We start from the raw sequence: 6,000 nt of genomic DNA, 5'->3' as shown, positions 1-6,000 counted from the left end.
ATAAGAAGTGCACTGATAACTTGGCAGTTGGGAGCGTGCAGGGGGAGCGTCACTTTACTCGCACATTAACTTTATGCCTGTGCTTGTCTTTGGTCTTACCATAAGCAAGGTCACACTGAAAATGATGTAAAACAGGGACTAGCTCTGAGATATACTCAGTCAGTCTTAGAAAGGCAAAGTATTCCATTTTTTTTTTTTCACTAAGCAGTTACTGTCGTAATGCTGGGGGTAGTAGTTGGGACATAGGACAATGCTTATGTGGTTTACCTAACAGGAAAGATTTGCGGCTTACATTTTGAAGGTTCATCTTAGGAGCACATTACAGTTATTTAGATCAGAAAGGGGTTTGGTAGGAACAGTTGTGTAGCAGGGTGGGTTAATGCAGTGTGTTATAGCTGATAGTGGCCTGAGTTCAACTCCTGGCAGAGGTGTTTTTCTCTTTTTCTCACTCTTCATTGCTCACAGTGTTTTTCTGTCATTGCAGGTGTCAAGGGCAGCATGGCAGATATCCAGGCATTGAGGCAGAGGTGGATGAGCATCGTAGCCCAAGCAGAGGACCTGTTCTGGGAGCTGCCAAATGATTACACTGAGATGACCAGCACGCAAGGCCCAACATATGGAAGAGTAAACAAATGGTGAAGGGTAAACAAAAAAACAGAGGCAAGAGAGCATGCCAGGGGCTGCCAGCTGAGGAGAGAACAGCAGAGGTCATGGCACCAGTGTCAGTACTTGCTGCTCCGACAGGTAATGATCACACAGTCCCTCCTGAGAAGGGAGGCTGAAGTAGAGGTAGCAGAGAGTAGGGGCCAGAGGTTGGGTGACAGGATTAGTGGGCTGCCTATGTTTTTGCAGGATTCCAGGGGTGGCTGTGGGGGTCTGCAGACCTTAATGGGCCAGGACTTTAGCAGGAATGGTAGTCTTTCATCGCTAGTGGAAGAGATCGACCCTTGTTTAGAGGAGGTAGGGTCAGACTTTGGGACATGACTGGTCAATTGGTTGACTACGCAGACATTGGGGCAGGAGGGTGCAGCAGTCCTTTTTACTCCCCACATACCTCTTATAGTAAAGGAGAAGATCTAGAAGGGTGAGTATGTGGAAATTTTTGAGTTAGTTGATGCAGATGGTGTTCAGTACCTGCTGGAAGCTGAGATGGCGAACGAGAAAGACCTATTGGCAGCATTGGCTGCCCTAGGTTGCAGGCAAGTGGGGAAGCTTTGGCAGAGAATGAGGAAGAATTGGGTTTTTGGATTTGTATATTACATGGTGGTATAGTTGGAGAGGGATAGCACATTGGGCCATCCTCTCTTGGCTTACTTTCTGACAATACAGGAGGCACAAAGGTTGCGCCCAGGTAATGTGTGGCTTTGGTATGACCAAACATTTTGCAGAGGAAGGCAGCTGATAGGTCCATGCACTGGGAGGTAAGACACCCTAATATCCAGCTGTCCACCATGATTGACACTTTAGTTCAGGTCAATAGAGGACTATTTAGAGTTCAGAGAATTGTACTGGCAAATTAAATTGAATGCCATTAAATTACCTGGACTCAATGATGCTCTTAGTATTAGTAGTTTTTTAAGATTGAGGTCCTACCAGAGTTAATAGTGGACTGTGTGTGTTTTTTTTTTTGGGGGGGGGGGAATAACAATAGTAATATGGGGGGTTGCTGCTGTATTTTAACTTAGGTTTGTTCAACTTTAATTTACTTGTTTGTAAGAGTTCATTTGTTTTTCATGTTGAATTAATTTTTTGCATATTGAGGGTTAAGAGGGAGCACTTAATTGAAATCTGTGCACAGAGGTGTTTACTTTTTTTAGTGTATTGGTGCTTTAAGTGGTTACTACAGTTTTTAAAGAAGATCAATTTTAAGTCATGTGACTTTGTTTTTTTATATAAAATGGCCTCAGTTAATTGAGGTTTTTTATTCTGATGAAGTCAGCTGATTGAAGCTGATGAAAGTGCTCAATAAACAGATTTTTTTGTAGATGGAAGAGTCTCTTCTTGGTTTTCATTGCAAGTTTGTTTCGGTTCCTGGTTTATGTGTGACTCTTTAAAGAGCAGCAACTTTTTTCTCAGATGAAGGCCCTACAATACCATATACCTCTCAGCTGTCCAGATATTTGCAGAATATCCAGATTTTGCCTGATATTTTTGGTCTGTTCCTCATAAAATTTGTGGTTTTCTGGCAAATCACTGAAAAACGAATTCACTAAATAATGACAGACATTTGAGTTTCACACTTTATATCCTTTGCAAAATTCTTGCTGATGCTAAACCTCTTATTCTAGCAAATGATTTTTTTAAGTGCATGACAGGAATATTTAAAAGATGTCCTTATTTTTAGGGCTTAGCCTCCCTCCTCGTATTACTTTGGCTTTGTCCACATTTCTTGAGTTAAGAGGTTGAGAGATATGGAATACATCAATTAGTTAACGACACAGACAATAAGTGCACAAAAAAGGGAGAGAGATAGAATATTTAAAATATTGTCTCATCTAAATAGACAACACTTGGGTAGCATCATTATATTTAGATAGGTAATAGAGATGTGTCCAGACTCTAGCAGCATATTTTGCAAGATTTATTGGAGTTAACCATGAAAGAAATGTTACTTATTAATTCATTATTTAATTGATTTATTTTGAATTTGTTATCAGTGGCAGAGCAATGATCCCACTGGACCTATTTTGTTCGCAGTGCAGGTTAAACACAATAGATACATCACAGTATATAGAAAGTGAAAGACAAAATGGAATATATACATGTATTGTATACAAAGTGAATATCAGAGTTACCTTGAGGATATAAAGACGATAGATACAAGACATTATATAATGAGTAACTGACAAAACAAAATATATACATGCATTATATACATAGTGGTTATTTGAGTTGGCATGGTGAAATAACACAAGCATATAGGCAGAGAGAGCTATGTAGAGGCAAGTTGGAAGGAAGGGGCTACTTTACATGACCAGAGAGAAAGCAATCAGATATACATATATTCCTTAATGTGCTTTTAGCACTGATTGGAAACTGGGGTAAGAGAAATTATATTTAAGAAAAGAAAGAAGAGTTACCACAGTTTGGGTCCAAGGACTGAGAAATCATAGTTTGGCACTAAAGCCTTGTTTGGGGGATTTGGAGGAAAGTGTCTGAGTGGTTTAAAAATTCAAAGGTTCTATGTTGAAAAAATTATGAATAGTCTAGTGGCTAATGAGGAGAGGGAGGTATCATTCTTGATAAGTTAATTCTTAAATAAGTAAAGATGATAATGCATATTTGTATATAAAGGAAATCATATTTTGATAGCTGTATTACACTGTGGAAGATAATAAAATGTCTCTTGATCATTTTTCAGATTTAGTTTTTCTTTGTCAGCTTTGGTATACTCACTCATTTCATTTCAGCTTGTTGCACAACAGTTTGATCACGGCAACTCTTGAGTGATAGCCGAAGCATTTATTTTCATAATGCGTGTACCTGAGAGTGTCACTTTGTGCATGTGTAGCACCAAATGAGTATACTTTACAGGAGAGTAGCCTCCTTGCCACCCATATATGGGATTTGACTATAACATCCATTACATTATTATTGTCATTCCAGAGTTACTGCATGCTGGACAAAGAACAGTCAAAGATGGGTAACATAATGTTTGTCTTGTTCATTTGTTGAGGTGCACTGACCTTACAACACCCACAGTTCACTGGCAAACAAATATTTATAAACTTACTCCATTAAGAAGTGAGCACAGCACACACACAAACACACACACACACACACACACACACACACACACACACACACACACACACACGTGCACACTCAAGAAAATGGTACTTAAGTCATTATGCAAATGTCATTTGAGAACTGGTGATCTGTGCAAGGATTGCAAGGTTTCTTCATTATTTGGATGACAATGACAAAAGACAATTAAATGAGAAATATAATTTTCAGAAATTATGGATACTGTTTATTCAATTCAAAGCTTTAAAATCTACTTTTCTTGATGTTTACTCTATATTATTTAATAAATTGTTAGTTTAACTTCTCCACATTCATGTCAATCTGTGTTTTTAAGTAATCGAACATTCTAACACATGAACCAAACAAAAACGTTTTTGATACCCGTACTTAATTAAGATCCCTCTAACCTCCCCTCAAACTATAGATCAATTTCTTTAGTCATTTGTGTTATAAAACTGTCTGTGACCATATAAGACAACAGACTGTAAAATTAGTCCTGTATAAAACTGTACCTTTTTAATATGGTTTTATTTAAAGCCATTTAATACAGCATCATATTTTAAGTCTAGATTTTTTTTAATTCAACTGAATCTGGAAAAGAATACCCTGTATATATATTTTTATATGGCACCTCAGACCCTCATTCTTCTTCTTCATTTATTAAGACTATTACATTATCTAAACTAGCCTCTTGTTTCTATGAATTACTAATTCCTCAGGATTCAAGAAGCTCGGCGCAAGGATGGTTTTAGCCTTGCACCGAGCGTCCTTACTACAGATGGTGCAGCAGCGCCTTATGAATATGTATGAGGGTGTGCTGCTGCACCCTCGATGTGCACAGGAAATGTGTGCGAGTGCAGGGGTCATGTACAAGTGCTCTACAGAGGCGTAAACATGCCCCAACAGTTGCAAAACCTACTATGCCTACTAGTAGAGTCCACCCCTAATAGTAAGTCAGTAATTCAGTGTCCGTGGATACCGAAATGTATGCTAAGCATACAAGAGTGTCCACGGACAGTGAAATAAAATTGAAGTAGTAAACACACAAGCACGTAATGGAACATTGAGCCCTGTCCCTAGAACTTTCACAATTAGATTCCCTGTGTCACTATTATACATTTGAATTGCTGCAATATCGAAGGTGTAAGCAAAGTGCAACGTGTTTGCCCGTCGCTGCCCTCCGCCGAGCATAGCTTACACATCATATTCATTCAAATAGAGAAAAACATGCGGAATCATTGTAAATGTCAATACTGTACTGTTTAGAGCATCCACCTAACAAAGAGGCATTCACGGTTCAAGCCCAACAATAGCACATATCATTTTCCATGTGGAATGAATGTTGTTTCGTTGTAAAACCGACATAAGAGTATCGCATGAGATATTTAACTTAAATATCATTCAAGCAAAGTGGCACTGTTATAATGAATAAGGTACTAATAAGCAGGTGTAAGCACAAATAAGCAGTAGTAAACACATATAAGTAACGATAAGCAAGTCTGAATGCGCTTGAGTGGGTCTAAGCAGTGCCCAGCATAAGGAAATGTATAAGTATATACAGATATATAATATACATATATATATATATATATATATATATATATATATATATATATATATATATATATATATATATATATATATATATATATATAGATATATAGATATATATATATATATATATATATATATATATATATATATATATATATAAAGAATGACTTAACAATGTTCTTATTTCGGCTTTTCCCGATTAGGGGTCACCACAGCGGAACTCCAGTCCGCTAATGATTGGCAGTAGATTTTTTATGGGTGCCGAGGTGCCACCTCGACGCCCAACCTTCAACTAAGGTACGCCCATTCTACGCATGTCTTTCGAATGCCACTCGACCACAGGGAGGACATGCAGACTCCACACAGAAGGCACTCTCGCCGAGAATAGAACCTCTTGCTGTGAGGCAACAATGCTACTGCTGCACAACGACTTAACAATAAAGCATACACAAGGAATGAGAAGGGAATCAACAGCAACCCTAGTATTATATAGCATTGTCAGCGCATGTCATATCAAGCTGGGCAGGAGTGAGCAAAGCACTGCTACTCACACCACAGGCAGGATATTAGCAGTGGGAGTAACATTGTTGATCTGCTAAGTCTACTTTACACACAGAGGGTAGTCCCTGGTGGGACTACTCTAAAGTTGATAGACCATTTGGCCATCCGACCATTACACAAGCAAGGGCAGATATGTTC

This window comes from Protopterus annectens, chromosome 11.part0 (genome assembly GCF_019279795.1).
Source record: "Protopterus annectens isolate FY-2018-M chromosome 11.part0, PAN1.0, whole genome shotgun sequence".
NCBI classification, from domain to species: Eukaryota; Metazoa; Chordata; order Ceratodontiformes; family Protopteridae; genus Protopterus; species Protopterus annectens.
This window is presented reverse-complemented; position numbering follows the sequence as displayed.